This window comes from Phaenicophaeus curvirostris, chromosome 13 (assembly GCF_032191515.1).
Source record: "Phaenicophaeus curvirostris isolate KB17595 chromosome 13, BPBGC_Pcur_1.0, whole genome shotgun sequence".
NCBI lineage: Eukaryota > Metazoa > Chordata > Aves > Cuculiformes > Cuculidae > Phaenicophaeus > Phaenicophaeus curvirostris.
In genome coordinates, this window is record NC_091404.1 from 931232 (window position 1) to 955847 (window position 24616).

The window sequence follows — 24616 nt, forward strand, 5'->3', positions numbered from 1 at the left end:
TGGCATGTGCTCAGGGTCAGCATGCGCTGAATCCCTCAGGACCTCTCTGGATTGTGCTGCTGCTCCCATAAGGACAGGCAAGGCTTGGAAGCATGTAGTAATGCTCAACAAAGACTGCAGACAGCCCCAGTACTTTCTTCTCCACTGCAGTCCAAAAAGTAGCACCCTGAGGACCCACACGGGTCATAGAATTGTAGGATGGTCATGGTTGGAAGCAACCTCAAAGCCCATCCAGTTCCAGTCCCCTGCCATAGACCAGGACACCTCCCACTGGATCAGGGGCTCCAAGCCCCATCCAAGCTGGCTTTGAACCTCTCCAGGGATGGGGCAGCCACCACTGCTCTGGGCAACCTGGGCCAGGGCCTCCCCACCCTCACACCAAAATATTTCTGCCTAAGATCTCATCTCAATCTCCTCTCTTGCAGCTTAAAACCATTCCCCCTCATCCTCTCACTGCACTCTGATCCAGAGCCCCTCCCCAGCTTTCCTGGAGCCCCTTTCAGGACTGGAAGCTGCTCCAAGGTCTCCCCGCAGCCTTCTCTTCTCCAGGCTGAACAATCCCAACCCTCTGATTGTCCTCATAGAGTCCCAACCACCTGCATCCTTGCGGAATGCCCTGTGAGGTGCTGAGCTTTGCCCGCTGGGATGCCTACAGGGCACCTGGCTCCCTTCTGGCAGTTGGGTCTTGCCTGGGGAAACCCAGTCCCATTCTCTGAGCGAGCTCTCCTTTCCTCTTGAGTCAGTGGTGATATCTAGTTTCAGGCCTGTAAATTGCAGGTTTACAGCTGCAACTAGAACAGCTGCCCAGGGCAATGGTGGACTCTCCATCCCTGGAGGGGTTTAAAAGCTGCCTTGAGTCTGGGTGCTCAGGGATGGTTCAGTAGTGGACAGGTATGGCTGGCTCGATGATCTCAAAGGTCTTTTCCAGCCTAATGGTTCTCTGATTCTATGATCTTCCTTCCTCCAGTATCCTGTGGTGCAGTCAGGACTGTGGGCAGCATCACCGGCACTGTCCCACTGCCCTCCTGCTCCTTCCCACTTGGTAATGCCATGCCAGACCATGCCTGGAGGAGCTGGAGGCTGCCAGTGCCAGCCTCCCTCCAACCCAGAAGCACTGCTGCCACAGAGAGCACCACAGCCCTGACTGCCCACACTCATCACTTGGACTTGGGGCATTTTTCTCTTTAAAAAACTAATATCCATCTTCTATTTGTGTTCATTTATGTGCTCCTGGGAAGGCTGAGCCTTGCCTGACTTTGCAGTTAGAAGATGAGATATAAAAACGTTCCCACGGCTTCAGGAATTGGAAATTTAAACCAAAAGATCTCTACAGGAATTTAGCACTGTCTGGAAACTAAGATCCTTGGATAGCTGCACATTGGTTTCATCCAGCAGATGAAAAGAAGCCTCTCAGGAAAACAAGGAGATAAACCACCTCAATGCTTCCCAGTTCTTAGATGTGAAGTTTTGACCTTTTATCACCATCCAAGTTAAAAATATTTGTGTTTAGCTGTGCCAGCTGAATGGACCATCTGCCCTGCCCAGGAGCTGAGGGCAACCAAGCTGACCTGGGTGCTCCATCACAGAGATTGGTTCTGCTTTGGGTTCCATTTAATTGGGAAAGTAAACTGTAAATTGTTTGAACAGCTAATTGCCCTCATAATGAGCAGTGTGTGTTGTGTTTCTCATCTGAATTCCTGGGTGAAACTTCCAGCTCCAATCTCCTGTTAAACCTGTATTAGACGAAAGACGACTTTCCCATCCAGTCTCAGCTGCCCACATAGGTTTTCTCGGGCTGGACCACAGTCACTCGTAACCTCTGCTTTGGTGAGTGACTGAGATTTTGGAGTCTCATAACTACCTGTAAGCCTCTCTGAATAGTTTTAGCTATTGTCTGGGGGGAGTTCCTTGCTTTACCACCCTGCCTTTGGAGGCCAGGCAGCAGCAACAAGGTCCATCACCAGACACAGGTCCTTCCTCAGCACAGGAAGGACATGGAACTCTCAGAGTGAGTCCAGAGGAGGGTATGGAGATGATCTGGGAGCTAGAGCACCTCCTGTATGAGGAAAGGTTGAGAGCTGGGGTTGTTCAGCCTGGAGAAGACTGCAGGGAGACCTTAGAGCAACCTCCAGTACTGAAAGGGGCTCCAGGGAAGCTGGAGAGAGACTTGTGATCAGGGAGTGCAGGGAGAGGATGAGGGGAATGGTTTTGAGCTGAAAGGGGAGAGACTGAGACGAGATCTTAGGCAGAAATGTTTTGCAGTGAGGATGAGGAGGCCCTGGCCCAGGTCGCCCAGAGCAGTGGTAGCTGCCACATCCTGGAGGTGTTCAAGGCCAGGTTGGATGGGGCTTGGAGCCCCTGATGCAGTGGGAGGTGTCCCTGCCCATGGCAGAGGGTGAAACTGGATGGGCTTTGAGGTCCCTTCCAACCCAAACCATTCCATGATTCTATGATTCTATTAACACCAGCACCAAAGCAAGGTCTTGGCACTGCCTCCTGGTTGCTCTCCTCATGCCCATGGTGACAACAGCCCTTTCAGCTTGGCATGGTGCAAGAGCCCAAGTTGAGCTCATCAGTTCCAAACTCACCCATGGTCTTAATGTGTCCTCTGAGGCTTCCACAAAGCTGCATGCTAAAGCAGCTTCCTACAGTGTTTCTGGAATCTGCACTCCTTATGGCATTTCTTCTAGGGGAAGTGTCCTTTCGAGTAATGACCCAGAGGAGGATCCTCACAGTCTTGTAGTGTCATAGAGACCCAGAAAGGATTTCAGCAGCATAGGCATCCTTCACCATCTCTGCTCCTCCTGGTGTACACCTGCTCCTCTGTAACCCCCACCTCTGGTCCTAACAGCCCAACTACAAAAGCCAGTGGAGAAACTGCACGTATGGGAGTTGCACTGCATCTGGCAACTGGGTGGAAAGCCAAAGCTGGGTAACAAGCCATGAATTATCAAAAGCTATCTACATACAAGATAAATGCTATGAAAACAGAAGCAAGTGAAAGGAGCCAGAAATGTTAGGGAAACAAGATCCATCTTCTGTGAGAGTATGAGACTCCAATGTGGGGTTCATTGAGTGACAGTTTCCTAAGCCCAGCGCTGTGAGAAACTGTGTCAAAGGCTTTACTGAAGTCCAGGAAGATACATCCACAGCTTTTCCCTCATCCAGTAGTCGAGTCACTTTGTCATAGAAGGCGATCAGGTTAGTTTGGCAAGACCTGCCTTTTGTGAACCTGTGTTGACTGGGCCTGATCACCCGGTTCTCTTGCATGTGCTTCATGATAGCACTCAAGATCACCTGCTCCATGACTTTTCCTGGCACTGAGGTCAGACTGACAGGCCTGGAGTTCCCTGGATCCTCCCTGTGACCCTTCTTGTAGATGGGCACAACATCAGCCTCCAGTCCAGTGGGACTTCCCCAGTCTTCCAGGACTGTTGGAAGATGATGGAAAGGGGTTTGGCCAGCACATCCGCCAGCTCCTTCAATACCCTTGGGTGAATCCCAACCGGCCCCATAGACATGTGGGTGTCTAGTCGGGCTAGCAAGGCTCTGACCACCTCCTCTTGGATCACGGGAGCCTCATTTTGCTCCTCTAACTCCTGGGTTTGTACACAGAGGGAACAACTTTCTTTACAATTAAAGACTGAGGCAAAGAAGGCATTAAGTACCTCAGCCTTGTCCTCATCCCCTGTCACTGTTGTTCCTTCTGCATCCAGCAGGGCCTGTATGGTCTCCCTAGTCCTCCTTTTATGTTAATATATTTATAGAAGGATTTTTTGTTATCTTTCACAGACTTTGCCAATCTGATTTCTAGTTGGGCCTTAGCCCTCCTGATTTTTTCCCTGCATGATCCCACTTCCCTCCTGTAGTCCACCCAAGACGCCTGTCCCTTCTTCCAAAGCCCATAAACATTTCTCTTCCTCTTGATATCTCTCAAGATCTCCCTGTGCAACCAAGCTGTTTTTCTCCCCCGCCAGCTCTTTTTCCGGAACATGGGGATGGCTTTCTCCTGAGCTGCTAGGATTTCCTGGTTGAAGAGCTCACCACCAGATGGACCTGGACAAGCTGGAGAAGTGAGGCTGTGAGGGTTAACAAGGCCAAGTCAACCTCATGAGGTTCAACAAGGCCAAGTGCAAGATCCTATGCCTGGGTCAGGGCAATCCCTGGTTTCACTACAGCATGGGGGATGATGTGATTAAGAGCAGCCCAGTGGAGAAGGACTTGGGGGTGCTGATTGAGAAGAAGCTCAATATGAGCCAGCAATGTGTGCATGCAGCTGAGAAGACCATCTGTGACTTGGGCTGCATCAAAAGAACCATGGCCAGCAGTGCGAGGCAGGGGTTTCTGCCCCTCTGCTCTGCTCTTGTGAGACCTCACCTGGAGTATTGTGTCCAGTTCTGGAATCCTCAGCATAAGAAGGAGATGGAGCTGTTGGAACGGGTCCAGAGGAGGCTACGAAGATGATCAGAGGGCTGAAGAACCTCCCATACAAGGACACGCTGAGAAAGTTGGGGTTATTCAGCCTGGAGAAGAGAAGATTTCGAGGAGACCTTATAGCGACCTTGCAGTACATGAAGGCGACTACAAGAAAGCTGGGGAAAGAGTTTTTGCAAAGGCATTGAGTGATAGGATGAGGGGCAATGGCTTTAAACCGGAGAGGGGCAGGTTTAGAAGAGACAAAAGGAGGAATTTCTTCATGATGAGAGTGGGGAGGCCCTGGCCCAGGTTGCCCAGAGAAGTTGTAGCTGCCCCATTCCTGGAGCTGTTCAAGGCTAGATTGGATGGGGCCTTGCGCAGCCTGATCTAGTGGGGGGTGCCCCTGCTCATGGCAGAGAGGTTGGAACTGGATGATCTTTAAGGTCCTTCCAACCCAAACTACTCTCTGATTCTATGTTACTGATCAGCCTTGAATCAATGCTTAAGCAAAAAGTCTATAAAATCCATTTTATAAGAATGGTGGCTGTCATTAATTATTTCACTTCTGTTTATCAGCTTACTCATTATCTTATAACACCTGATTTACCTTTAAGTATGACCTCTCTAGAATATCCTCGCAGACCCTTGTCCCCATCATCTGAAAAGTCTCTAGTATTGCACAAAGTCTGGAATAACAGCCACCAGGGACCAGTGAGATCCTCAGCTCCTCCAAACCCCTTGCATTCAATTAACTCAAACAGTCTATTAAGAAATGAGCTTTAGGAAACACTGATTCAGTGCAGGGCAGAGCATGAATGACTGCACTGTCACACTTGTGTTGTTACTTGCTGTGATATCCATTGAAGGAGAGGGACTGGTCAATATATGTATATGCCCATGTGTAGCTTCGTATTGCTCCTCCAGACTGTGATTTCCCATTAAGACTGAGCATTAATCAACACAAGCTGCTCCATTCACCAAACGCCAAGTCATGCAAAGGGAGGAGCAGCAGGAGGTGCTCCTAGTTGGACCTGTTGGATAAGAGATGCACATTAGACAGGGTGTTCCTTTCCCAATGCAGGGGAGAAAGGAGCAGGAAGAGGCTGGAACCCAGGATGGCCTCACTCACACCTTGGATGGGGACATGGGGGCTGACATCCTGTACTAACACAGCACCGGGAAGTTGTACTTCTTCCAGGCTCTGTCAGCTCTGATCGCATTTTCTCTTCCCCAACCTGGTCCAACATATCCCCAAGTGCAAGCAGAGTATACAAAGATGCAAAGCAAGCCATAAGATGTTCATTGCAGAACAGTTGCACTACTCCGCCCGTGCCAAATCTGTTTGGTACCACAAGAGTTTGCAAACAAATCCTCCAGCACCTTTCAGTGGAACTGCATGGATTAACTCTCTGGTTAAAGCATTCCCTCTGGAGCAACACCTGCTTCTCCTGTGTTCTTGCTTTGCTCTTCCTTCACCTTTTTCCAGTCTCGTTATCTTCCCTGTTACCACTCTGTGTAGGCAGTCACCCCCCAGCCATCAGTGGAGGCACCATCACCTCCCCACATGCTCTCACACTGTCAGAAGAGCACAGTCCCAGCTGCATCCATCATTTTCCTTGTCACCTTATACTGCAGAAGAACAGGATGTCATCCAGAGGGACCTAGACAGGCTTGTGTGAACTTCATGAGGTTCAACAAGTCCAAGTGTAAGGTCCTACAATTGGGTCAGGGCAATCTGCAGTTTCAGTACAGGCTGGGGTATGGTGTGGTTGAGAGCAGCTCTGTAGAGAAGGACTTGGGAGTCCTGTTTGATGAGAAGCTTGACATGAGCTGGCAATGTGCACTCACAGCCCAGAAACCAACTGTCTCCTAGGCTGCATCAGAAGAAGCATGGTCAGCAGGGCAAGGGAAGGGATTCTACCCCTCTGTTCCTCTCTTGTGAGACCCCACCTGAAGTACTGTATCCAGTTCTAGATCCCTCAACAAAAGAAGGATATGGAACTGTTAGAATGGGTACAGAGGAGGCAATAAAAATAATCGGAGGACTGGAGCATCTCCCATACGAGGACAGGCTTAGAGGGTTGGGGTGGAGAAGAGAAAGCTCCAAGGAGACCTTATAGCAACCTTCCAGTACCCCAAGGGGATAGCAAGAAAGCTGGGGAAGGAGTTTTTACAAAGTCATTGAGTGATAGGATGAGGGGCAATGGCTTTAAACTGGAGAGGGGAAGATTTATACTGGATATAAGGAGGAAATTCTTCACAATGAGGGTGGGGAGGCCCTGGTCCCCTTTTGCCCAGAGCAGTGGTGGCTTCCCCATCCCTGGAGGGGTTCAAGGCCAGGTTGGATGGGGCTTGGAGCACCTGATCCAGTGGGATGTGTCCCTGCCCATGGCAGGGGGTAGGAATTAGATGATCTTTAAGGTCCCTTCCAACTCAAACCATTCTATGATTCTATTGTGCTTCTATTTCTTTCAGCGTTACTGCCTCTCCCATTCACCTCTTGCTGAACAGCAGCACATAACATTATTTTGGAGATGAGTTTTTCTCTCTCTGGTTTGCATTCTGTTATATTCTGCTGTGCGTCTGCCCAAATCTCATCTGACTGGCTTGTCGGGGTGAGATCAGAGTGCCAGTTTCACACTTTCTGGGCTCTTCAAAAGCTGTTGGCTCGTTTACCCACTGGAGAGGGACCAACGTCCCATTTTAAGCCTGTGTCCAGCTTTCCTCGGGGCTTCAGCTACTTGAGACATACTCTGTGTCACTGCCTCCCAAGGAGGCTTGCCCACTCACAGCACCTTCCCACCCCACCAGATAAACATCTGAGCTTCACCCACTGCAGCCTCTGCTCCTCCCCACGCCTCCACCTCGGTGGAGCCCTGCCTGCCTTGGACAGCTTCTTGGGAAGAAACCCTGGGAAGTCAGTCCATGGCAATGCCCTGCAGGGATTTCTGAGTCCACGCTGCCTTTTGCAACAGCCTCTCATATCACATCCTAATTCAGTAAATGACCTTGATGTACTTTTTGCTCCATCCTCTACCTTATTAACAAAGACAGTGCTGTTTAGGAATACAGTTTATTTTCTGCTGGTGGGCAGTAGGCTCTGGACAGCCCTGCATGCACCTCACACAAATGGGCAGATGCTCAGCTGAAATGAGGACTTTGCTGTGCCCTGGCAAATCTGAACCTCAACTCTCCAATTCCCTGCCTAGCATTTTCTTGCTCCTGCCCAAAGATATTACTTTAAGATCCCAGAGAAGATCTGCTATGATTTGCTTCTCCTTAAATTCGCTTAAGGCAATTTTCCCCATGCAGTTGATGAGGTGTGAAGAGGAGCAATCACTTACTCAGTGCTCCAAACAGACCCACTTGGATCTTTCAGTACAATTTAAACCAGTGTGGTGGGGTGGAATATCACCTGGAGAAGCATTTCTTTGCTTTTAGGAAGGCCAGGAGATCTTCAAGGTCCTTGGAGTGCAGGTGATAGATGTTGAGGAAATTTTGAGTACTCTGGAATGTGTCCATTGCTTTTATTCTTTAGGTCTTATTAAAAGCATATTTCTTTGTTGAACGTGTAATTATAAAATCAGGAAATGGTTTGGGTTGGAAGGGACCTCAAAGACCATACAGTATCACCCCCTGCCACGTGCAGGGACACCTCCCACTGGATCAGGGGCTCCAAGCCCCATCCAACCTGGCCTTGAACCCCTCCAGGGATGGGGCAGCCACCACTGCTCTGGGCAACCTGGGCCAGGGCCTCCCCACCCTCACACCAAAACATTTCTCCCTAAGATCTCACCTCAGTCACCCCTCTTCCAGCTCAAAACCATTCCCTTTATCCTGTCCCTGCCCTCCCTGATCCAGAGCCCCTCCCCAGCTTCCCTGTAGATCCTTTCAGGACTGGAAGCTGCTCTAAGTTCTCCCTGCAGCCTTCTCTTCTCCAGGCTGAACAATCACAACTCTCTCAGCCTGTCTTCATGCTGGAAGCCTCCTCTGGGGCCTGCTCCGGGGCCTCCTCTGGGGCCTGCTCCGGGGCCTCCTCTGGACTCACTCTAACAGATCCATGTCCTTGCTGTGCTGAGGACTCCAGAACTGGACGCAGGGCTCCAGGTGAGGCCTCGCAAAAGTGGCATAGAGCTGGTAGGGTAAAAAAGCGAGCAGTAAGTGTGTGTTACCTGTTGACTTTTAAGGGTAAAAGAAAGTGAGGAATGCAAATTAATTTTGAAGACCTGCTCCTACTGCGTGTGATCAGTGAAGTGGGAAGTGTGGGAATGTTCCCTGCAGCATGGTCAGGCCAGGGTAGGTCTTGTGATGCCAGTGGCTGAGTAGAGGGGGGAGAGGGTGAGGCTGTTTGAGTTGCTGCGGGCCAGTTTCTCTTTGGCAAAGCATAGAGGTTGACCTGAAGCATCCTAGAAGGCAGAGTCAAGGCGCTACAGGACCACCAGGGAGATAACCTAAGCTAGGCTTGGCACAGAGGTGAAGAAAACAGGTGCAGAATCTAACTGCACTTGCCCTTTGTGTGTGCATTGGGACTTGTGTGATCAGAGGGGGCTTTCTCATCTGCAGCTTCATATGTGCATCAGGAGAAAGAGAAACCTCACTAAAATCCCTTACAAATTTTGGTGCTTTGGGAGACAATGGTGCCCTTGCGTGTTCTGTAAAGCAGCTCCAGCATCCTAAGACCAAGAACATAGAGAAATGCTTCAGTAGTGTTGACCTGCTCCTTACAGTTCAGCCCTCCACCAAGTGCAGTGCTGTGTTCTGCAGCGTTTGACCTTGGGAGTAACTCTTAGACTCCCTCTCGTTTTGTTTCCTATTGATTATATTGGTTTGGGAATAAAAATTTCTTCTTTGGTGCAAGATTGGATGGATTGGTGCACCTTTCCTCTTGAGGTGGCTGGTACAGATTAAGCTCAGGCTACCATTGCCTGTGGGATGAATCAGCAAGACTTGTGGAAATCTCTCACCCTCTTCATGTACTGGAAAAGCTTTACCAAGGTCTGGTGTGGAGGGGGCTAAGGTTAAACCAGCTATGACTTGAGTGGCTTAGGACCAAGGAGATGATCCAAGGGCTGGAGCAGCTCCAGTATGAGGACAGACTGAGAGAGTTCAGCCTGGAGAAGCAAAGGCTGCAGGGAGAATTTAGAGCAGCTTCCAGTCCTGAAAGGGGCTCCAGGGAAGCCGGGGAGGGACTCTGGATCAGGAAGTGCAGGGAGAGGATGAGGGGGAATGGTTTTGAGCTGAAAGGGGAGAGACTGAGACAAGATCTTAAGCAGAAATGTTTTGGTGTGAGGGTGGGGAGGCCCTGGCCCAGGTTGCCCAGAGCAGTGGTGGCTGCCCCATCCCTGGAGGGGTTCAAGGCCAGGTTGGATGGGGCTTGGAGCCCCTGATCCAGTGGGAGGTGTCCCTGCCCATGGCAGGGGATGACACTGGATGGTCTTTGAGGTCCCTTCCAACCCAAACCATTTTTTGATTCCATGAAGCTTGAGTGAGGAGATCCATCTGTTTGCTGGGCAGCTGCAGAGGGGCTTGTGGCCCAAGAACTGCTCTTCTCTTGTTTAGTTAGTTACTAGCCCTCATTTGCCACTACAGCTGGGAGTCACTGGTGTGCCTTTTGGCTGGTGGGTGTTTAGGATGCTATAAGTCCTTACAGCTGGTCTGTATTACAGCACAAGGGCTCTACTCTCCCCCAGCTAAATCCTCTCCCTGCTTCCTTGGTGCTGATGTTGCATTAGGGGTTATTTTCCTGCTGTCTTTAAGAACATGCTCTCAGGGCTGCAAGGATCAGCATGTACGTGCTGGGAGTAAAGCTTTCTCCCTTACAGCAGTTCCCCTCATGCATATGTATGGTGAGGTATTCTTTAACTACATGTTTCTTGCTGGTTTTTTTTTTCCCCAGGACCCTGTACCCTTTGGTCAGGTTTTTCATGCAGCTGTTCTGTTTGCTCTCCAAAATGTGGCTCTAGCCAAGTTTTTCTCAAGCTCCAGTAAAATGCTGTGCTGAATGCAATATTACAGCCACACTTCCAGTGGAGCTGATAACTCACCCATGTATGCTCCACAAGAAGAGCAAATGGTTTTCCAATGGGAATATCTGAAAGTATATATCCATGGTACAAAGATACTAGGGACAAGCCCAGACAGCATGGGATCCCTCTGCATTCCTGAGCTGAGGTACTCGGGGTCCTTTTCTAACCACAAAGGACTTTGTGTTCAAGGGCTGCTGATGGCCATGGTCGTGCTGCACTAAGCAGGCTACAAACCAACACAGGAACTCAGAGAAAGGTCTGCTGTCTCACAGAATCATTGGACTGGAAAAGACCTTTGAGGTCGAGTCCAACCATACCTGTCCATTACTGAACCAGATCCCTAAGAACCTTGTCTGCCCATCTTTTAAACCCTTCCAGGGATGGTGACTCCACCACTGCCCTGGGCAGCCATTCCAGTGCTTGAGAACCCTTTCAGTGAAGGAATTTTTCCTGATGTCTAATCTAAACCTTCCCTGGCACAACTTGAGGCCATTTCCTCTCATCATATCCCTTGTCATTTGGAAGAAGAGCCCAGCACTGACCTCACTCCAACCTCCTTTCCAGGAGTTTCCTTTGCAGAAGAGTGGTGAGGTCTCCCCTCAGCCTCCTCTTCTCCAGACTAAACAACCACAGCTCCCTCAGCTGCTTGTCATAAAGCTTGTTCTCCAGTCCCTTTCCAGCTCCGTTCCCTTCTCCAGATGCGCTCCAGCCCCTCAAGGTCTTTCCTGCACTGGGGGACCTGGAACTGTACCCAAGATTTGAGGTGTGGCCTCACCAGCACTGAATCCATGGGGACAATTCTTTCCCTGCTCCTGCTGGCCACCCCGTGGGTGATCCAAGCCAGGAGGCTGTTGGCCTTCTTGGCCACCCGGGCCCCTGCTGCATCACATTCAGCCACTGTCAACCAGCACCCCCAGGTCCTTTTCCACCAGTAATACAGGGTTGACCACTTCCAAACAGGAACTCTGCAGAGATAAACCCCCAGTTCTCCAGGGTGGAACTGCCTATACCTGACCACATTGTTTTTCTCCACCTTTAGCCACCAGGTATTTTCCCATTTTGGCAAAAGATGTCCCTGCAGAGCGTGACCACATTCACTAAACCACCCAGCCCCTCTGCCTTGGCAGCATCCACCCTCTGCAACCAGTGGTGAGGGAACCATGTGGAGTTTGTAAAGTGTGATGAATGGTGGTCACAATCCACAGGCAGAAGGGGCTGAGCAGAGACCACCCTTTCAACTGCCGAACTTCATAGTCTGAGGGCTCCCATGTGTCTTTACTGTGACATTTTCTAGGATTAAAAAACAGCCTGAACAGGGAAAATCCAGTCATCATGTGGAGCTGTTCTGTGGGGGTAATCAGCACATTCATCCTGAAGATGCACAGCACCAATGTCTCTGGCTGAGGCAGCTGAGGATCTTCCAGCCTTGGATGTGGCAGGGGTGGCTGTTATTCTCTTTGCTCCATCCCCCAGCCCCTCCACAGCAGAGCCTGATGTGGTTGTTGGGTTTGATGGTCAGGCTGGGAGCTCCTGGGCAGCAATCCATAAGCTAGAAAGGAAAATAGCAGCCACTGCTGATGCTTTCTCTGCTCTCCTCTCCCCTCCAAAGCTTGTTTAGTGGAAAGTCTATGAAGCTAAACCCGTTTAGCTAACTGAGGAGTAGTTTCAACTTGAGTCACTGTTGTGGAAGCAGTTATTGTACCACAAGACTCTTTGGGATAGTGAAGGCTTGATGAAACAAGAAATACAGACCAGAGAACATATGTTTTATTTTGGGGGTGAAGGTCCCAGCTGCTGGAGTGACTCAGTGGGGGCATGAGGGAGTCCACCCTTGTGCCTTTCAAATTCACCCCAATTCTTTCCCCAGGAACAGAACAGGTTGCCTGGAGAAGCTGTTGGCTGCCCCATCCTGGAGGTGTTCAAGGCCAGGTTGGATGGGGACTGGAGCCCCTGATCCAGTGGAAGGTGTCCCTGCCCATGGCAGGGGGTTGGAACTAAATGGGCCTTGAGGTCCCTTCCAACCCAAACCATTCTATGATATTATGATTTTATGATTTTATGAATGTGTTGGTTCAGATCTGCCTGCAGGCAGGACAAGAGCAGCACTTTGTCTCCATGTCATGACCCTGGCAAGGCTGGGTAGTGTAGTGCAATGCACCCTCCTGATCTGGGAGTTCATGAGGACTGGGGCTTGTCATGGCAAGGGGAGGGTTTGGAGACACCTGCCAATCCCCTGCACTGCTAAGGAGTATTTCTTGCAGATATTACAGGGAATCAGTTTGGGGGCCCCCACTACAAGAAAGATGTTGATGTCCTGGAGCGTGTCCAGAGAAGAGCAACAAAGCTGGTAAAGGGGTTGGAGAACAAGGGTTATGAGGAGCAGCTGAGGGCCCTGGGGTTTTTCAGCCTGGAGAAGAGGAGGCTGAGGGGAGACTTCATCACTGTCTACAACTGGCTGAAAGGACTTTGTGGAGATGTGTGTTGGTCTTTTCACCCAAGTGATAGGACGAGAGGAAATAGCCTGAAGCTGTTCAGATTGGGCATTGGGAAAAATTTCTTCACAGAAAGGGTTCTCAGGCACTGGAACAATTTCCCAGGGAGGTGTTTGAGGCCCAGTCCCTGCAGATGTTTAAAAGATGGGCAGATGAAGTGCTTAGGGATATAATTTAATAGTGGACAGGTACAGTTGGACTTGATGTTCTCAAAGGTCTTTTCCAACCTAGTAATTCTCTGATTCTGAGTTTTCTGCTCTTCTCAAGCTCCTAGTTTCATGTCTTGCCTCTCCTGTGCTAGCATCTGGGTTATGGGTGGTCTTATCTCAGCGCCTTGTCCCATCCCACCGCTGCTCCCCTTCAGTACAGAAATAAAACTGGCGACTGCTCCTGCTCTCTTGATGTGGGAATGATCTAGGCTTTCCCCTGAAGTGCTCACCTTCCTCCTAGAGGCCTCTTCTTCTTCAGGAGATGAGAGAGAAGGGCTCTCCCTAGAGATAGTTCCTCATTGGTGAGGGTTGGATTTGTTAATGCTTCTGTTCGCCTTCAGCCAAACTGCTTTACCTACAACTGGGATGGCTGCACTCTGGCGTGGGGACAATGCAACAAGCAGATGAAATATGGAGATATTCAGAAGACTGTTTGAAGCCTCACTAGATAGTCCTCATCTGCCAAACCCTGACTCAGGTGAGAGTTTCTTTCCTGGGGGTCCCTGGGGAGGCAGAAGGATGGGATTGCTCGCAAACAAGGTGGTACAAAATCCTTCCCTTTGGCCCTCCCTGACAAGCAGGGATGGATTGAGAAAGCATTCAGGGCTGGTTTGCACCATGCACTTGAGAGAACAGCTTTTCCGCTTTGGAATTCATCCTGCAGAGCCTGTGGGGTGGCTGAGCCCGGCTGCTGGGGCTGCGGCAGGAGGATGTCAGAACAATGCACTTAGCAAAGTGCACGACATCCCAATGAAGAGGCATTGGGCAAGTGGGTGCTAGGCCAGAAGAGTTTTTTGGAGGGCAGGTGAGGCCCCCAGGTTTGCTCACCATGGAAGAGGGCTAGAGTTCAGCTCAGACTCTGAAATTCCAGGCCTCAACATGAGGTGGTGCAAAGCATCCACTTCCCATCCACGAACGGGGATCCGCTGCTCCCTTTGCAGCAGTGAGGAAGAAGAACTGAATGCCTTTGGGGAAGAACTGGAGATAAAGGAGGTGCTAATGAAAGCTAGGGAAATGAAGTCATCAAAATATAAAAAGAAAGCGAGAGGAGATTCTTCTCGGGGAATTCATCCATCCCTGCTCGTCTCTACAGCTGCCCGCCTGCTCTTCTGAAGAAGCAGGAAGAGGAATTTGGAAGTTAAAAGGCTTTTTTTTTTTCTCCCCTATGCTTTCCACTGTAAGAACATATTTTCGACGGGGAATCCTGCCTGTGCTATTTATTCAGTCGGCATCTCAGGCGCGCAGTCCAACTTGAGCATCTCCCTTCCCTGTTTGTGAAATGCGGATGCTAACACATTCCAGCCTTGGGCAGGAGAATCGCGATTCCCCGAGTCGCAGCGACATGCCTGCAGCTGTGTGTTACAAAAAACAGCCCCTATTCCAAATGCACGGGCCCTCCTGGAAGGGCTGCTGGGCACCTGCCACTTCAGAATGACTCCAGGGGCGGATGGAGATGATCTCCCCACCTCTCATCAGCACTGGAGTGGTCAGCACATCAGCATAGCGAGCTCTACCCTCCTGCTGCCTTGCTTGCTCAATTAAAGAGTTGTTTTAACCTGATCTCTTCTGTGTTTTGAACACATGCACACACAAAACACCACTGCAATTGTAAATATTTGCCCAAGGTCACCTCTGACACCTCCAGCTTTTAATGCAGAGGCCCAGCTCATCAAGCTGGGAGTGGGGCTGCTGGTGATCTCTTAGGAAAACTGGTGGGAGACCTCAAAATAAATAGAGACTTCTGCCACTGAGCTGCAGTCTGATGGGCGACTCGGGCTCCAGCATCGAATCTGTTTTACAGATGAGGCAAAGGTGTGTGCACCTACCACCGCTCCTCAGCTTGGGAGCATGAGCACCAGCAGATTTCTGGAGGGCAGAGGAAGGCACAAGGCTGATCTCCACCACGTTGCCCCAGCAGCTTCTCCAGCCCCGGCGCTCCCCAGTCCTGCCAGCTGCAGTGAGGCTGTCACCAGAGCTGGGAGCTGGTGTGGCATCATGGTGAGACATAACTGGCCACTGCTGCACAACACCTGCTGTCCGAGCTTTGTTTCTCCCTGGCTGCTATGGGAGGAAGCCTGGGAGGCTCTGATCTTGGGTCCAAGCTGAGCTGCCAGATTCCTACCATAGCTGCTCCCTGGCAGCGCCAGTCACTGTGCAGAGCCCTGTGCAGCCAGGCTGTCACCTGTGGAGTCCTTGGGAAGGGTGCTTTGCTGCGATCCCCAGCCATCTGCTAGTTATTAGTGGCCTCGTTTTTCCTGCAGCCTGACGTGCCTTGTCTCGGGGCTGCACATCTGTGCTGTTGCCCTCACAGTTTCACCCCAGCTCCCAGCACAGAGTGAGCTGAGCAGCCTGAACCCAACCGTGGCTCCCTGCTGTGGCCTGCAAGCAGCACTGGATTAAAAAAAGTGGCTTTAATTTCCTTAATCAGGCTCTGAATATTGAATCATAGAATGATTTGGGTTGAAAGGAAAGCTCATCCAGTTCCACCCCTCTGCCATGGGCAGGGACACCTCCCACTGGATCAGGTTGCTCAAAGCCCCATCCAACTTGGCCTTGGACACCTCCAGGGGGTTGGTGATCTGCCTGTTGATTCTCTTCTCACTCAGTCTGCACAGATGCAGACAACAAGGACCAGTCCCAGGACAGCTACGAATTATGTGACTTGACCGCAGTCATGCAGGCTGTGTTTTTGCTGCCAGAAAAGCAGAGATGAAAAGATTCAATGCAGAATAAGTGGTGCATATGAACTATCCTGCTGTCAGATCCTCTGAGGGAAAAGGGTTTATAACCCTTCCGCATGATGAAGTAGGTGAGAACAAGGCTGACCACAGCTACAGGCTTGGTCTTCACTGCTCGGTGGAGCACAGCTGTCTTGTTCCCGCAGAAAGTCATGGTGTGACAGCTACCGCGTGCTCAGTGTCTGCCTCGGGAATGCAACACGTTTGGGTGTGTGGGGTGTGGGAAGGGCAGAAAACAAAATAGCTGCAGGTACCTGCACACTGAAACCCTCCTACAGGATCTGCAAAAATCCTAGAATCATGGTTTGAGTCAGAAGGGCCCTCTGTCCCAGGAAGCAGGCTGCAAACCGGAAACATCCAACGTCACTCCAGAGATGACAATGCGTCACCCACAGGGCCACCCACAGCCCCAGAGCCCCCTCCCTCAGCAACATCCCAGCCCTGAGGTGGATTATTAGCGCCTTCTACCTCTTCCAGAGAAGGGCAACATTGCTGGGGAATGGGCTGGAAAGCAAGAGGTGGCGGAGGGAGCTGGGGTTTAGCCTGGAGAAAAGGAGGCTAAGGGGAAACCTTATCACTCTCTATAGCTCCCAGAAAGGAGGTTGTAGTGAGGTGGGCTCTGGGCTGTTCTCCCAAGTAACAAGGATAGGATGGGAGGAAATGGCCTCAAGTTGCACCAGAAACAATTTCTTCGCTGAAAGAGTTCTCAGGCACTGGAATGGCTGCCCAGACAGGTGGTGGAGTCACCATCCCAGGAGATGTTTAAAATTTGAGTAGAGGAGGTGCTTAGGGATGTTTCAGTAGTGGATATGTATGATTGGACTTGATCTCAAAGGTCTTCTCCAACCAAATGATTCCATGATTCTATAATCCCCCACACACCAGCCTTCAGCCCAGCTCTTTGGCTGACTTCTGGACCTGGAGCATCATGTCACCTTTTCTCCTTGTTGTTTAACTATTTGTGCTTCCAACTACACTCATTGAATCAGAGGATGGTTGGGGGTGGAAGGGACCTTAAAGCCCATTCAGTTCCACCTGCCACTGCCCCATCCAACCTGGCCTTGAACACCTCCACAGATGGAGCACCTCTCCCTATTTCCCCTTAAAGAGCACCAGGAATCACAGAATGAAAGAATCGCTAGGTTGGAAAAGACCTCCAGGAGCATTGAGTCCAACCATTCCTATCAAAACACTAACCAACCCATCAACCAACCAACCAACCAAGGAGCCTGTATATATTTTTTTTTCCTCATGTTTATTTTAAAAGAAACGCCTCATTTAATGCTCTGGGCAGTCTTCAAATATAAACAACCTTTACAGCATGTATCCATGTTACAGAGGAATAAATCACACTTCTGGCTTCCCCTCCCTTGCTTCCCTTTGATGTTATTGCTGTGGATCCATCACTATGTATGTGTGCGCTTTATGCAGAACAACAAAACCTCACCAAGCAGCCTGGAGAACCCCAGGACACCCATCCACTTTGTGGAAGCAGAAACTCCAGTCCTTCTTCCAACTTATTTTCCAGCTGGGAAAACAAAGACGCTGGAAGCATGGCTGCAAGGGGCCAAACACCTATGGAATCATCTGGAGAGCCCTTCTCCTGCGGGGCACGAGAACCCGTTTGGAGATGTGGGGACACTGTGGGTCTCCGCGCAGGTGGGTGTGGGGGTGTCCCCAGGGTGTCCCCCAGGGAAAGACATAGTGGGGGACAGCCTCAGGGGTCTCCCCAGTGAAGTTGTGGGGTGGGAGACAGCTGCGGGGGTCTCCCTGGGGAAAGGCACTGGTCGGGGGGCAGCTCAGGGGCTTCACCTGGGTGAAAGTTGCTGGGGGGGGGTACACAGTTCCGGGGGGGTCTCCCCAGTGAAAGGGGGTGCAACCCCGGGGGTCTCCCCAGTGAAAGGGGGGTGCGATCCTGGGGGTCTCCCCAGTGAAAGGGGGGTGCAGTCCCAGGGGGCCTCCCCAGTGAAAAGGAGGGTGCAACCCCGGGGGTCTCCTCAGTGAAAGGGGGGTGCAACCTCGGGGGTCTCCCCGGTGAAAGGGGGGGTGCGATCCCGGGGGTCTCCCCAGTGAAAAGGGGGGTGCAACCCCGGGGGTCTCCCCAGTGAAAGGGGGTGCGATCCCGGGGTCTCCCCGGTGAAAGGGGGTGCGATTCCGGGGGTCTCCCCGGTGAAAGGGGGTGCGATCCCGGGGTCTCCCCGGTGAAAGGGGGTGCAACCCTGGGGGTCTCCCCAGTGAAAGGGGGTGCGATCCCGGGGGTCTCCCCGGTGAAGGCCGCGGGGGGCAGCCCGGCCCGGCCCCGCTCACCTGCGGGTTTCGGGGCGGGGCGGTCCCGGCGCCGCCCCCTCCCGCTCCCTCCGCCGCCCGCGCCGCCGTCTCCGCCGCGCTCCAAGATGAGCGCGCAGCGGCGGGGACGCGGCCGCAGCCCGCCGGTACGTACGGGGAGCGGCCCCAGCGGGCACGGGCCGGGGTGGGGGGGACACAAGGAAACCGGCCCCGCCGGGCACCGAGGCCGATCCGTGCCGGGGGGAGTAGGGGGGACAGAGACCGCTCCCGACCCGAGGAAAGGAGGGGGGACGGGACGGAGCCCCAGCGCGGGGGGAAGGGGGAGCGGGACGCCCAGACCGGACCCACCGAGGGTGGGGGACGCGCACACCGAGACCTGTCCCGGCACCGGGCGAGGGAACCGAGACCGATCCGTACCGGGAGAGGTGAGGGGACCCAGACCGGTGGAGGGGGAGACAGGACACACCGCGGCCGGTCCGAGGGGCGGGGGACGCGCCGGTGGGGGGGCCGCTCCGGCCCGTCCCGGAGCCGGGGGTCGGGGACCGGGGGTCCTGGGGGGGGGTCGCTCGTTCGGCTGCGAAGCGCGTTTGCCAACCCGCCCTGGCATCTCGGTGTGGAGACCGGGGGGGCCCGGCGCCCTCCGCCCCCTCCCGTGGTGGCAGCCGGGGGGCACCGAGCTGGGGGTCGCATCCCCGGCCCCTCCTCGGCGCTGGGAGGCAGCGCCTGGGGGCCCGGTGGCAGCGGGGACTGGTTTCTCCTGCCAGCCGGTGCGGTGGCCCTGGGTTTGCAGGTAGAGCGTGGCGCATCCCTTCTGCCTCCCAGCCCGGGGATGACATTTGCAATCCCTGTATTTTTGCAGCTCCAGGCTCCCGCTGCCGGCTCTGGGCACGGGGCTGCTGCTCTCCAGCCCTGCCCGTTTTCCTTCGAGCAGGCGGGGACGGCTTCAGCCGGGGTGAAGTTGAGTGAAATGGCACTTAGAAGGCACCGGGTCCTCCCTGGTCCTTCCGAGGGCTGCGTTTGCGGGAATCCCGACAGCTTCTTGCAGAGCAGGAGGGGAGAAAATCGGCTTGGGTGATGTTTCTAATCCAAACCCCTCCACTGCTCCGAGCGGCCGGGCAGGATTGCTTGAGATACCGCTCCGGCATTGTATTCTCTGCGTTCTTACTGATTTTACTGCTCGTCTGGAAGCAGAGCATGTTTTGCTTGTGCTGCAAATCTGTTGAGCTGTTAGGAAATGCGCCTGAGCGACATGCGAGAGCTGCATTTCCTCGTCCTGAATTCCCTCATCCTCCTGCTTTATTTGTATGTGTTGCCTCCAAAAACGTTTCAACTGCACGTTTTATTGCTGTAACGTGTGCAGCTAAAGACAGTTGTAACGTAGCTCGGGTGGCACGGGGCTGTTCACTGAGTGGGTCGTGGAGTTTCTGGAGAGGGCAAATGGCTCTTGTTATTCCATAATTTCCTCAAGTCTCAACATGCCAGGGTGTTGCTGGCTCCAGCTCTGCCTGCCCTGCCACCTGGCTTTTGCCCAGGCCTCCTCGCACTCTTGAGCGAGCCTGGAACCTGGGATGAGCCTTTGTTGTTGGAAGGCAGCTTCAAGGAGTTCGGCTCTGCTTGAGGAGCTGCAGCAGTCAGGCTGAAGCTGGTGGCTGGTGCCCCCGGAGTGCTCTGCGCTGGGGCATGGCTCCGGGTGGCATCGGCTCAGCAGCCAGACTGCTGGGCAGTGTCTGGCAAAGCCGGGTAGTGCTGCCAACTGATTATCCTGTGTGCACTGGGGCTTCAGCTGCTCTTTGACCCTTACAATATGATCAGCAGTGTCCTTCCTGCCTTACCTCCCCCTGCCCCACCATGCTGGAGGGGGCAAGGCTGTGGGCAAGAGCCCTCTGGCTTCCACACGTGCTGTGGGGTCTGTGCTGTGGTCATCGCTTCCATGTTTCACCTGCTAGGAGCACACTGGAAACTCCTTGCTTGGCTCTTGCTGCTAACGAAGGAGTAATAAAATCAGCCCTGAAACAGGAGGGTGGGAGGGTGGCTATGATGGTCTCCTTGCTCCAGGTAGTGGTGTTGAAATTCTCTTGCACCCAAGGGTGTACTCCTTGAGTATGCCCCTGGGAGAGGGCAGAGAGTGGGATAGAAATGTGAGGAGAAGGAATGGATGTCAGCGACAGAAGCGGTTGCATGGATTTAGGCAGGTGGTGGTGTTACTACAGAGCTCTGGGTACGCCGGCTGCTTCACAAGCCCTGAGAGACGGGCCTGTGCCCTGCGGAGCTTTTTGTGGCTTCAGGTGAAAGTAGCGCGTGCTTACAGCCTGGGTCCGGAGAGTTGCACTGCCTGTTTTGTAAACGTCGCTTTAGCCAAAGAAATGAAGCTGTAGTGTGTAATGAATTCCCTTCCTTGAAGTGTGTGCTGGCAGGCAGGCTGCGCTCCGGAGCCTCGCCAGTGCAGGCACAGCTTGGGTGGTGAGGTGCTAACAGTTTGTGTGGCGTTGTATATATATATGTGTGTGTGTGTGTTTGTAAGCAGGGTGGGAGCATTCTTGAGACCATGTGAGGTTGATAAATGCCTTATTTTTTAAATTGGGATTTTCTTTACCCCTGATTGTCTCCTAAAGGGGGTGAAGAGGTATGTTGCGGGGCTGGAACTAGTTGATCTTTAACATCCCTTCCAACCCAAACCATACTATGATTCTGTGTTTCCAAACCTGCACTTGGGTTTTTCACCAGAGTCCCCTGGATTTTAGCTCTGAGTGGATTTTTATGCAGTCACTGCAGATCGGCGCTAATGGCCTGTCTGAAGAAGAAGAGGAGGCGGTTGAGCTTGCTGTCTTTTAGGGCAGTTACTGTTTTCTGGGAGTTGTCACATCTCTGAGGTTTGGTCGCTGGAGAAACCATGGCTACTCCTGTCCCATCACAGATGCTGGAACCGGGACTTTGCAGGCTACAGAGCAGTTTCTTTAAACCAAGCTAATAAGCAGTGTGATATTTTGTACCTCTGGAGGGAGTTCCTACTTCTGATAACATACCCACCTTCGCTTGCTCAAAATGCCTCTGAGGCTGGTGCTCCCCTCTTTGGGGTGAGCTAACAGAGTATTTCAGGAGGGTTTGTGGCTACAGAGGAAGCTCCCTTGAGCATCTTCCATGGGAGGGAAAAACAGCTGTGGGGTCAGGCTTGAACCCGTACAGCTTTTTTTGCTTGTTTTAAATGCTCTTCCCGTGGAAAAGGAGTGCACGTTGCAGCTTAATGAGCACCTGACTTTACCGTCATCTTCTGCAAATGGGCATCTCTGTCAGCCTCTCCAATTAATGAGAGGACACGGCAGGGAAGCTGATGCCTGGCTTTCCTCAGCTGCCTCTCCCAGTGCAATCGCTTGCCGATACAGGGCCCAGGGTCCCGACAATGCCAGGGCAGGGGGGTCAGCGGCGAGGAGAATGGGGTGTCTGTGCGGCACTGAAAGCTGCCTTGTGCCGGGTGAGGGCGGCGTGGCCCTGGCCACAGCTGTTGGCGAGCCACTGGAAGGGAGTGTCTTGCCCCTCAGATCCTGTGCTGCCTTTCTGTTTTTCTTTGCGTGGCTGCTGGAAAACATCGTGTTAGCTCTTTTTGCCACTGACCCAGGACCTGGTTTCTTGTCTGCTGGGTGTGGAGACAGGGATGGTGCTAAGCCTCTAGCCTCATGTCATCCTTGGAGGTGATGTGGGGGCAGAGCTGGGCACACTGCAGCCCAGGCTTTGCAGGGTGGAGGTGGCAGGACGATGCCAGCGTCAGTGAAATATGCTGTTCTCCATGGCTTTGGCATCTGCCCTCCCCCCGGTTCCTTGACCCAGCCCTGAGAAGTCTGGGGAGCGTGGCTGGCAGCAGAATAGCTCCTTTTGTGCCTCTGGACATGCTGGCCTTTCTCAGGAAATAGCATATTGTATTTGCTGGCAGCGCCAGGCTCTGTTGTTTCCGCCACTCGCCGCCTCTGCTCAGTCACTAAGAGTCCAAGCAGGTCCTGTGTCCAGGAGGCAGTGACCAGGACAGGGACATCCTTGCCTCAAGAGGGTCCTCTGTCTGGGAGGCAGTGGCCGGAACAGGGACATCCGTGCCCCATGCATCCAGCAGGCAGTGGCCAGGAGAGGAACATCCTTGTCCCACCCGGCTGGGGCTCCCCACTCACTGCTGGAGGGAGAAAGACGATGCCCACCTCGGCGATGCCCACCAGCACAGCAGGGAGAAGAGCAGGGTGCTGCCTCTCAGGACCACCCCGGTGTGAGGATGGTGCTTGGTGATAAAAAGCTTGGTGCACCCAGCTACCCCTCGCCTGCTGGGTTGAAGCTTTTTGCCCTGCATGGCCCCTTGGCTCTGTGCTGGCTGCCCTCTGGGGCTGGATGTGGCGTAGGGTCTCAAGGGTGGTGGGTTGGCCATTCCTGCCTGTGAGAGTGGACCTCTTTTTGTCTTCCCTCCATGCCCTTTTTCTGCTGTGCGGTGCCGGTCTGCCCTCGCACAACTCGCTTGTCCCCACGTCACCCACTGGGCTTGGTTTCCTCCTGGAGTAAACAAACCTGATGTGCCTCTGGGTGCCGGAAGGGCAGGGAACATCCCTCTGCCGCCCCTTTCCTGGCTCTTTTCTTCCTTTTGGAGTCCTCACAGCCAGGCTCATGCTTTCGTCCCTCTCATGTCCCCCCTGCCACTCCTGGCAGTGGCCCCCTTTTCCTCCCTCTGTGATGTTCTGTGTTTGTAGGCACCGTGAACTGTCAAATGTCCCCTGGTGCCACACCAGTGGCTGCTGCAAGACCCCAGGTCCAGGAAGGGGACCCTGCACCATCACAGGTGCCGTCACGTCCCCCTCGCCTTACCATGGAGCGTGGGGAACGCACTGCATGCTCCGCGGCTGCTCCCTGCCGTGGCCAGGGCTGCTCTGGAACAGCACAGGCACCTTTTGGGCTGTGCTGAACCAGAGGAGGCTTTTAAATTAAAGAGGAAATGGCTTGTGGAACTTGGAGGCTGTTTCCTGATGAAAACAGTGTTTATTCTTAAAAACTGGGCTGGCTGGGATGTGTCCAAGCGGAGGAGTGTGTGCTCGGTAGCCTGCAAGCAACCTGGCCTGATATGCAGATGCCTGCTCTTCCCGGCCGTTTGTTGGCAGTTGGTTTGATTTCCTTTGGGGCATTTCCTGCGGGAATTCGTCACTTGGAACGGAAGAGGCTGTGGATGGGGTCGGTTTCAAATGTGATCTTCGGCCAGAGGGCCTTGGGGATGGACAGGGACGGTTGCTTTCACTCCTATGGATTAAAAAATTAAGCTGGATTTTTTTTTTGCTTTCTACATTTAATAGTAGAGAGACTAAATAAAAGGAAGGTACTCAGTGGGTTTTGTTCTTGTTTGGGTATTTTTTTTGGGTTAGGGTTTTTTTTGGTTGGGTTTTCTGTGTTACGGCTGTTGCACAGATGGGTGCTGCCAGCTTTCATGTCTCAAAACTGTATTTTATACATATGTATTTTATACACCTCCCACTGCATCAGGGGCTCCAAGCCCCATCCAACCTGGCCTTGAACCCCTCCAGGGATGGGGCAGCCACCACTGCTCTGGGCAACCTGGGCCAGGGCCTCCCCACCCTCACAGCAAAACATTTCTCCCTCAGATCTCATCTCAATCTCCCCTCTTTCAGCTTAAATGTCTCTCTATCTGGACTCTGGAGAGGAAAAAGGAACACATAATATCTAGTGAAAAGCCAGTGTGAGAAATAATAGGAAGCCTGCTACGTCAGTGAGAAACTGAGGCCAAATCCCAGAGATGCTTTTTGCAAGCTGTGCAAAAAACCCAGTGTTTAGCAGATCTGTGTGCCAGCTCTGAACATGAGGGACTTGGCACGTGTCAGGAGTCCCAAGGCTTTGCCTGCTTTCCATGACGTGGCTTGGGATCCTGCAATGAAAGAGGCTTGGTGCTTCTGCAGAATATTATTGCTGTTGTTTATAACTGGAATTCATGTCTAAGAGGGAAACAAATGGCTAGGTCTGTTTGTTTACTGCTTGTTTTGCAGACGCAGGAGCTCCACCACAGCGGGATAATGGCCTAGAAATTAAATTTCATTTTAATACGCAAACCCAATTTTGAATTGGTTGACCGAAAGGGAAAAAATTAACTTCAGACAGCAGACAGGCCTTCCTGAATCAGGATTCAAGCACAGCATAATAAATGTGAGCTGATGAAGGTCTGTTTGGGAGTCAAGAGAAGATGCATACGTGCACACCCCTCTGAAATGCAGCCGTGCAGCATCCTTCGGCAGCAAGTCAGGGATGGCGTGGAATAAATTAGCTTTTGCTTTTTCAAAAAGGCACAGAGCAAGTTAAGTGTGTTTCACAGACACTCGTCAGAAGAACAACCCTGCTAAAGCTGGCTATGTAACTGGGCTGATTAAAATTAGGCAGGGTAACGCCATCTAATTATGCTCAAGTACCCAAAGCAGGGGTGG

At 52.5% G+C, this 24616-nt stretch overlaps 1 protein-coding gene across 1 annotated transcript in view; it reads left to right on the top strand.

The window, feature by feature from the left end:
* Window positions 1–18218: 18218 nt before the first annotated feature.
* MID2 (midline 2) overlaps window positions 18219–24616 on the top strand; it is a 118197-nt gene continuing 111799 nt past the window's right edge. Inside the window, exon 1 of the mRNA XM_069867833.1 lies at window positions 18219–18313. The gene's annotated coding sequence lies outside the window, so the exon portion shown is untranslated. The remainder of the gene's footprint in view (window positions 18314–24616) is intronic.